We start from the raw sequence: 10,415 nt of genomic DNA on the forward strand, positions 1-10,415 counted from the left end.
GCTGGCTGCTTCTTGCCAGCTGTACAAACTCTGCTCATGAAACAGCCAGGCCATCCCCACCAGGGCCCATGTCTTTCCCAGACCCATGGGCCCTTCCACTCAGAAAGCGGCAGGTGCCTCCGCCACCTGGGGAAGGCAGGGGGGAGCAGGGAGGGGCTGAGCGGCCTCAGATTCTAGACCTGTCGCCCTCCCTCCCGGTGGGGCTGGCCTCAGCCACCCAGTCACCCGGGGTTTTGGCACCCCCGACTCTCCCGTCTCCACTGTTGCTTGTTGAGTTGGTCCTGCCAGACCGCCGTGTTTGCCAGTGTGCACATCTGTGCCCTGTCCCTGCTTGGCCCGAGCACATGGCACAGGCGCTTGGTGGTGGTTCTGTGCTGGCCGAGCATGCACTTGCTTTAAACGGTCACAACCACTACGGTCCTGCGTCCTGAGCCCCCACGAGCTTCCTGGCAGTCCCAACCTGGGCACCTGTGTTTGCTGGGAAAGAAGAAAGTTCAGGCGGGGTCTTGAACCCAGCTCTTCATCTTCCCCCAGGACTAAGCCAGTCATGCCCAGGGAAAACGGGACTCCTGGGGTTGGCCTGGCCACCTCCAGGGACCAGCCCCTGGGCCATGGGGAGGAGGGTGGACATGGGGACTGGTCAGGTTGCATCAAGAGGGAGGCTGGCGGGAAGGGGATGTTGACAGGTGCGCTAAGCCCCTCTGAGCTCCTCTCTGTCACAGCACTCAGAGTGGGTGGCATCAAGCTCATGGTAGGTTCTGAGGAGCGGGGTTGGGAGTGCCCAAGGCGCCCTTCACCGCCCCACACTGTGGTCCTTATCATCTTAATTCAACTGAGGGAGATATAGGACGATGGGTCACCCGCCAGCACCCACACGCTGGCCTCACACACAAAAAGGGGGTGCTCCCCTCAGTCTGTTTGGTCATTGGTGTGTGGGTCTCGTGCGATTACAGTGAGAGGTGGTTTTCCGTGAGCTTGTGGCACAGACCACGCTGACGACACGTGGCTCGCAGAGATTGTGGCCTCTGTCTAGACCTTGTACAATGCTGTGAATTCCCGTGGGGGCCGGGAGACCAGGACTCGAAGTGTCAGCTTGCGCGGCTCTGTCACCTACTCGCTGCCACCCACCCCTCCCATGTACACCTGAGGGCACTGAGGTCCAGCAGGTAGGTGCAGAAGGGGCAGAGCTGGTCAAGTCCAGGTCTGCTGACCCTCGTGGGGGAGCAGCCCCCCAAGTCTCCAGCCCAAGGTGTGAAGAGCCTGCAGCCGAATCATCACATGAAAGTGCTAGGATAATCAGGGCAGAGTGCTGAGTAATTAACCAGAGGGCAGCTCAGTGTAGACACGATGCATACCTCCCTTTACATCGCTCTCTGGCCCAAAAAGCAGAAACCACATATGTCTCCCCGCCAACGGGGACTGAAGAGCCCCTTAAAGTGACCTTTGCCCTCCACAAGGGCAAACACGAGGCTGAAAACTGGCAGCAGAGGATTCGTCCTTTGCAGACGAAGTCACTAAATAAAGACGTGGAGACCAAGAGTGTCGTGTTGCCAAGTGCTTCCAGGCTCCGCCTGACTGACCACCACCCTGGTCCCTGCCTGAGCACAGCACCCTTGGTGAGGCCGGTGCAGCCGCTGCCTGCCTGCTATGAATCACTCTGCGGCTTCTGGCATCTGGGCCATAAGCGAAGGAAGGAGGCGGCTGGGATTCACATCCATGACCTGGATCAATGGCCCGGATCAGGCCAGTGACGCGCAGACTGCCACCTAAACTGCGTCCTCTGGTCCAGGCATCTGCTCCCTATACCACCACATTGAAGATACTGAGTCCTAACAGACCACGGGCATCTTGGGGACCAAGACTCTTCCCGCCTCAATTTCCTCCCAGATGGCGGTCCCAGGGGACAGCCACCCAGTCCAAGGAAGCTTCAGCTCGCTGGAATTCTCTGGAAATGTCGTGAGACCAGAAATCAGCCCCAAATCCAGACGATCTCATCATGAGGTATAGTACGCTGTCCCACCTGATCTCACGTGTATGTCCACAGTCCCCTGGGACCAGATGTGTCAGGGAATTGGAATTTTTCAGGTATTAGAAAAATAACAAGTTGCATAGACATACGTAAGAGCTCCATGTAGCTTAAAATGGAATCCCATGGTCCAATGCATTAATCTTGCCTTGCCCAGCCCTCTAGTCAAAGGTCAAAGGCGACATGAGGACAGTGTCATCCACGGCCTCACCGCTCCCATCCAGGTGAGCACGCTGAGGAGTGGGCTCAGATCACAGGTGATCCTACGCAGGCCCCGTCATCCCTCTGAGCCCCGACGGTGACCCAGGGCAATAGGCCCAACGGCCCATTCCCTTCTCTGGGGCGCTACCCACACCCTCAGCCTTAGCACTCCCACCCCTCACCTGACACTTCTCAGAGAAGCCTCTGGAAGGTTGCTTCCCTCGTTCTCCTCCATCTCAGAGCAGCCCGACGCCCAGCGCTCATCGCCGACACAGCCTTAAGCTCTCAGGCTCGCCTGCTGGCCTCTCACTCTGTGGACCCCCCACCCCTTGCCTCCTCGATGCTGCCTCTCACCCCCACACTTGAGGTGGCCCCTGGGCTTCTGTCACTGGCCTTCGCTGCTTTCTGAGCCTATGTTCTCACCTACGTCTCCCATTCTCGTGGTTATGCACCTCCATGCTGGCAGAGCACAGAACTACAAAGGAATCCTGCCAGGTGCATAACCCACAGGGCCCAGTGCAAAATGGCAATGAAAACCCTTGTTCAAAAGTTATTAAGAATTTCAAGACAATGAACTAAGTGCAGCCTTCAACTGAGAGGGTCTTTCTAAGCGTGGGGCCGTCCACAGTGGGCATTGAATCAGCCTCATTTCCACCTGAATGCTGACGTTCTGCTCAGCAGCACTCTAACAGTGCCCCCTGGGCTGTCAATTCTTCCAGTCTTCCAGCTCCGAAATCTTGGCGTCCTTGTGAAAGGTTCAGGAAGAAAAATGGATTCTTCTCTGTCAGCGAAGTCGACTCCTATCCCCCGTAGCTCACACAGGAGCCAACGATCCAAATCCTGCTTAACTCTTCTATTCTTTATCCCCTGCACTCTTACTTCCTTTCTGGATTTACCCTTCTTGGAATTTTCCCCGACCCTCACAGCGGTGACACCACTATCTCCGATCATCATCTTGTACTAATTTAAATCCCCGTTTCTTCCCCAAGGGCCTTATGAACTCACAAGCATCAAGATGCCATTTTTTTTCTCTTCCTGACTTCCCACCCTGTAACCTCTCGCTTTGAGTGAAGTGTCCACCAAATGCCCAGTCCTGGAGTCAGGGGTCCTCAAAAATACAAATGCCTCCCTGGTGGTCACAATGTGTTGGGTCCCGCTAACTCAAGAAGGGCTAAATCCCATTTCCCCTTCTCATCTATCCCTCCCCAGATCCCACAAGTCTGAGGATCCCCATCCATGCTGGGCAACTGTTGCGGGCAGGAGGCGCATAGGGGCCACCTGAAGTCTGACATATCCAGCTACAGAGAGTGAGCTCTGGAACCCACAGTCTTTGATTGAGTACTGATCAATACAATTGAGAGAACTACCTGAGGCTGGAGAAAGAACCCCTGGAAAGCAGTAAGCTGAACAATGCTTAGAAGTTACACAAAGTTGGGAACAGTTCATATTCCCACTAGCCAGAATGGAAAGACTTTGGTGCTTAGAAGACTAGAGTGCTTAGAAGGACATTGCCTCAGTGGTAGGTCAAATTAGCCCTAAAGACTGCTCTAGATCTGTCCTCGTACACTTCAAAAGCAAGACCCAACTAATTCCAAGTAACTGTGCCAGAACAAAATCCAACAGTTTTTACATGAATACAAAATCCAGCACTCAACAACGTAAAATTCACAGTGCCCAGTATTGCAATAAATAACTGTCTACCTAGAATTTTGTATCCAATTAAAATATCCTTCATAAATAAAGTAAAAATACTTTTTCAGACAAGTAAAAGCTGACAGAATGTATTGTCAGCAGACCAGCACTGTAAGAAATTTTAAAGTTCTATTGGCAGGAGGAAAATATCAAAACGTGGATCAACACAAAAAAATGAAGGGTGCTGTGAATGATAAAGATGTAGGTAAAATTAAAGACTTGTTTCCTTCTGTTTCATCTCTTAGAAAACCATTTAAAACAAAAATATGTATGCACATGTAAAAATAAAATGCATGACAACAACAGCACAAAGAACAGGAGGAAAATGCAAGTATTAATATATAGTTATAAGGTTCTTACATTCTACAGAAAGTAATACTATTTTAAAGTACACTGTGTAAACATATGTATCTCCCTACCACAACCATTAAAAAATAAAAGGCACAACCAATAAGTCAATAAAAAGTGCTGAGTTAAACCAAAAGAAAGTAGTAAAAGCAGGAAAAAGAAACAAAGTGAGACAAATAGAAAACAACTACAAAGATGGTAGATTTAAGCTCAACCGTGTTGAGGGGGACCACTTGACAAGTTATGTAAATGTCTAACCACACTATGCTGTACACCTGAAACTAATACAATATTGAATGTCAACTGTAACTGAAAAATCAAACAATAAACCATGTTGATAATCACACAAAATGTAATTGGTCCAAACACTCCAAATAAAAGGGAAAGATTTGTAGATTGTATAAAAAAGCAAGACCCAACTGTATGCTGTCTACAAAACAACAAAACAAACAAAAAACCTACTTTAAATATAGAGACACAGCTTAAAAGTAAAAAAAAAAAACAGAAAAAGATACACTGCCATAAGTCAAGAAAAGCTAAAGTGCCAATGTTCATTGCAGCTTATTTATGATGGCCAAGACATGGAAACAACCAGTGTCCTTTGATGGATGATTGGATAAAGAAGCTGTAATAGACATATACAGTGGAATACTATTCTGCCATAAGAAAAAATGAAATAGTGCCATTTGTGACAACATGGATGGATCTTGAGATTATAATGCTAAGCGAAATAAATCAGACTGAAAAAGTCAAGAACCATATGATATCACTGATATGTGGTATATAAAACTGAAAACAACAAAGGAACAAGACAAATGAAGAAACAAAAACTCATAGACACAGACAATAGTTTAGTGGTTACTAGAGGGTAAGGGGGGAGGGGGTGGTAGATGAGGGTAAAGGGGATCAAATATATGGTGATGGAAGGAGAACTGACTCTGGGTGGTAAACACACAATGTGATATATAGATGATGTATTACAGAATTGTACGCCTGAAATCTACTAACAATTGTCACCCCAATAAACTAATTTTAAAAAAAGAAAGAAAAGCTAGAGTGGCTATATCAGTATCATACAAAGTAGATTTCAAGACAAAGAATAATTTACCAGGGATAAAGAGCTACATTTCATAATGATGGATCCATTCATCAAGGAAACTTAACACTCTTACATGTGTTTGTACCTAAAAACAGAGCTGCAAATTTCATGATGTAAAACTGAAAGAACTAAAAGAAGAAATAGGCAAATCTAAATTACAGTTGGATTTCAACACTCCTCTCTCGGTCACACATATAAGACAGAAAATCAGTAAGGATATAGAAGACTTGAATAATAGTATCCATCAACTTGAACTAATTGGCATGTATAGAACACTTTACCAACAACAGCACTTTTCAAACACTCATGAAAGCATTCACCAAGATAGGCCATTAGCTGGGCCATATAACAAGTTACAATAAGTCGAAAAAGATTGAAAATATACCAAGCATGATTTCTGACCCTAACAGAATTAAACTAGAAATTAGTAACAGAAACGTATGTGGAAAACCCCCAAATATCTGGAAAACTAAACACCTTTCAAAACATGATTTAGCTTTTAAAAGGATCACTCACACTGTGGAGAATAAACAGGAGAAAAATGAACAAAAGCAGCGAGGCCCTTTAAGAGGCACTTACAGTTGTCCTGACGAGTGATGATGATGGCATGGATCAGAGTGGGAGCGGTGGAGGCAAGAAGGGGTCAGTTTTTGAATGGGGAATAAGATTTGCTGATGGATTGGAGGTTGGGATGAAAGAGTAAAGAATGATACCAAAAGTTTTGGCTTGTGCAAAACTATGAAGGTTTAGAGTTGCCATTTATGAGATGGGGAGTATTAGGAGGGGACAGATTTGAGGAGGAAGATTAGTAGAAGTTTTGGACTTGCAAAAATTAAGGTGCTTATTAGACACATCCAAGTAGCAAAGTCAAGTAGGAGTTGGAATTTGGTATTCCTGGGAGAAATGTGGGCTAAATGTTTCTGTTTTTTTTGTTTTGTTTGTTTTTGTTTTTTAAAGATTTTTATTAACAATATAGCTAACATACAATATTATATTAGTTTCAGGGGTACACCATAGTTAGTCAATATTTATATACCTAAGAAGTAATCACCATGATAAGTCCAGCAACCATCTGACATCATAGCATGTTATCACAATATTGTTGACTATATTCCCTATGCTGTACATTACATCCCCATGACTTGTTTCATGCCTCGAAATTTGGGTCTCTTATTTCTCTTCCCTTACCCCCCCTTTCAAATTTATCAATTACAGTTGGCATACATTATTATTTTATATTAATTTCAGGCATAGCGCATAGTGGTTAGACATTTATATAATTTAAGAAGTGATCCCCCTGACTTGTCTAATACCCACCTGACACTATACATATTGTCGTATCATTGACAATATTCCCTATGCTTTACTTTACATCCCCATGACTATTTTGTAACTATCAATTTGTATTTTTTAATCCCTTCACATTTTTCACCCCAAACCCCCTCCCATCTATCATCCCAACAAATCTAGTATCCATCTGACACCATACACAGTTATTACAATATTATTGACTATGTCCCTTAGGCTATACCCTACATCCTCATAACGACTTTGTAACAACCAATTTGTGCTTCTTAATCCTGTCACCTTCTTTCACCCACACCCCCTCCCATCCAACAACCATCAAAATGTTCTCTGCATCTATGTCTATTTTTGTTTGTTTATTTTGTTCTCTAGATTCCACATATAAGTGAAATCACATTGCATCTGTCTTTCTCTGTCTGCCATACTTCACTCAGCACCATACCCTCCAGGTCCATCCATGCCCCTGCACATGGCAAGAACCCATTCCCTTCCATGGCCAAGCAATATTCCATTGTTTATATGTACCACCTCCCCTTTATTCATTCTTTCATTGACGGATACCCAACCTGCCTCCTCATCTTGGCCATTGTAAGCAATGCTGCAATGAACATAAGGATGCACATGTCCCCTCAAAGTAGCATTTTGGGTTTCTTCGGATAAATACTCTGAAGTGGGATTACTCGGTTCTTCTTTGTCTCTTCTTATAGCCTTTGTTTTAAAGTCTATTTTGTCAGTTATAAGTATTGCTACCCCAGCTTTTTGTTTGTTTGTTTTCACTTCCATTTTAATGATATATCTTTTTCCATCTCTGTACTTTCTGTCTGTGTGTCTTTCAATCTAAAGTGAGTCTCTTGTCGGCAGCATATGTCAGGGTTTCATTTTCTTAGCCATTCAGCCCTCCTATGTCTTTTGATTGGAGCATTTAATCCATTTACATTGAAAGTAATTGTTAATATGTAGCTATTGCCATTTTATTGTTCATAATTTTGATTTTTTTTCTGTCTTAAAGAAGTCCCTCTAATATTCCTTGTAATACTGGTTTGGTGGTGGTGAACTTTAGCTTTTTCTTGTCCGGGAAGCTTTTTATCTGTCCTTCAATTTTAAATGATAGCCCTGCTGGGTAGAATAGTCTTGGTTGTAGGTCCTTGCTTTTCATCATGTTGAATATTTGCTGCCAATCCCCTTCTGGCCTGCAAAGCTTTTGTTGAGAAATCAGCTGACAGCCTTATGGGAGCTCCCTTATAAGTTACTAGTTGCCTTTCTCTTGTTGCCTTTAGGATTCTCTCTGTCTTTTAATCTTTGCCATTTTAATTATAATGTGTCTAGGTGTGGGCCGTTTTGGTTCATCCTATTTGGGACTCTGTGCTTCCTGGACTTGCATGTCTATTTCCTTTGCCAGGTTAGGAAACTATTCAGTCATTATTTCCTCAAATAGGTGCTCAATCTCTTGCTTTCTCTCTTCTCCTTCTGGTACCCCTATGATGCAAATGTTGTTATGCGTGATGTTGTCCCAGAACCTCTTAAACTACCCTCATTTTTCGTTTGATTCTTTTTCCTTTTTGCTGTTCTGATTGGGTGTTTTCTTCTACCTTTTCTTCCAAATGGCTGATTTGATTGTCTGCTTCATCTAGTCTGCTGGTGATTCCTTCTAGTGCATTCTTCAATTCAGTTATTATATTATTCACTTCTGACTGGTTGGTTTTTTATGGTTTCTGTGTCCTTTTTTATGCTTGCAGTCTCTCTTAGTTCTCACTAAGTACCTTGAGCATCCTTATAACCATTGTTTGGAACTCCGTCTCTGGTTGGTTGTTTGCCTCTGTTTGTTTAGTTCATTTTCTGGATTTTTCGGCTGTTCTTTCATTTGGGACGTATTTCTTTGTTTCCTCATTTTGGCTGCCTCTCTGTGTCTGTTTCTGTGTATTTGGTAGGTCTGCTATGTCTCCCAATCTTGGCTGGGAGGCTTTATGTAATAATAGGTGTCCTGTGGGGCCCAGTGGCACAGTCTTCCTGGTCACCTGCTCTGAGTGCTCCAGGAGTGTCTCTTGTGTGGGTTGTGTATACTCTCGTTATAGTTGAGCCTTGATTGCTATTGGCACATCAGTGGATGGGATTGACCCTCAGGCTGCCTGGTTATGGGGTTTGGCCACATCCACAGCTTATGGGCTGCTGTGTGGGAGGCTTAACCCACTGAGTTGGATTTGCCCCAGTGGGCTCTGGTGCCTGTTGAGACCACCCTTTGTGTGCATCACTTGTGGGGCTAATTGGGCAGTGCTCTGCTGTAGTCTGAAGCCAACCTCCAAGTATGTTGGTTCTGGGGCCCCTTGAGAGGGGCTCCGGTGCAGGCCCAGGTCACCCACTGCCTGTGATTGGCTGGGGGCTCCCTTGTAGGAGATACAAAGCGATCCACAGTTGTTCGCTGCATGTGCTAAACCTGGAGGAGTGTGGGAGAGGCCACACTTCGAACAGAGGACAGCTGCCACCAGTACCAGTCTCGGGGTAACTCCACAAAAAGCCAGGACACCTGGAGGCCTGCTGCCACCTGCCAGCTTCCTGATAAAGCCTCCTGCAGTACGGAGTTGGGTGAGGTAGGGTTTCAGGGAGTTACTAGGGTGGGAAGAATTGTGGTCACCAGGTTAATATGGACTCTGGTTTGGTGCCAGTGCTGAGCCTAGAGCAACTTAGCAAGTCTCAGAGCACACTGAAGCCAGTCGCCACCCTCCGGGTTCTTTGTAGTCTGTTTTCCAAGAAAGAATGCAATGCAGGTGGGGCTGGCTGCTTGTGAGAAAGTGCCTGCGGCTGTGTGAGAAGTCAGGTAGGGCGGGGCCCTAGTGAGTCAGCATAGTGGAGCAGCAGAGCTCTCCAAGCCAATCAGATTCAGATCTGGTCGTAAGCGTAGGGGGCGGGCTCAACACAGGAAAGATGGCGCCTGCCTGCTGGCTGTGCGGGTGTGGGCCCCCTCACAGGGAAAATGGCAACTGTTCTCTAGTCCTTAGTCTGCCCCTCGTATGCCTCTGATGCCCCCTGAGTCACCATCTCTCCGCTGGAGCCCAAGGTGAGTGCCTGGGAGTGAGAGAATCTGTGCGCGGGCTGTTTAAGAGGATGTCTGGGTTTCCCTACAGCTTTCTGTCCCACCTGGATAGTTGGAACCCCCAGTTTTCACAGCCAGATGTTGTGGGGGGCTCCTCTTCATAGCACCAGTACTCTGGGCTGGGGAGCCTGGTGTCGGGGGCTGGGGTCCCTAGCTTCTCTTGGGGGGAAACTTTGTGGCTGAGATATCCCTCCCGATTCTCAACCACCACACACAGGTGTGGGGACTGTTTCGCGTCTCCGCCCTTCCTACCAGTTTCGACGTGGCCTTTTGGTATTTTTAGTTATAGGACTTCTGTTTGGCTAGATTTCCGATGGTTGTCTAGGTTGATTGTTCTTTAATTTAGTTGTAATTTTAATGTGTTCGTGGAAGGATGCAGGCACAGTGTTTATCCGCTCCGCCATCTTGGATCTCTCCCTGTTTTTGGATTCTGTCAGCACACAGATGTAAGACTGCATGGGATCAAGAGACTGAGTTCAGCTAGAGTAGGGATCCAGAACTGAACCTTGGGGTATTTCAAGATTTAGAGGTTGGGAGAATGAGAAGCAGCTAGTGAACTGAAGAACAGCAAGGTCAAAATGGGGTCCTGAACAATGGGAAATTTGCAAGGAAGAGTGATCAACTCATCAAATGCTAACACAGGATTGAAACTGACC

The sequence above is a fragment of the Rhinolophus ferrumequinum genome, chromosome 17 (assembly GCF_004115265.2).
Source record: "Rhinolophus ferrumequinum isolate MPI-CBG mRhiFer1 chromosome 17, mRhiFer1_v1.p, whole genome shotgun sequence".
Lineage (NCBI taxonomy): Eukaryota > Metazoa > Chordata > Mammalia > Chiroptera > Rhinolophidae > Rhinolophus > Rhinolophus ferrumequinum.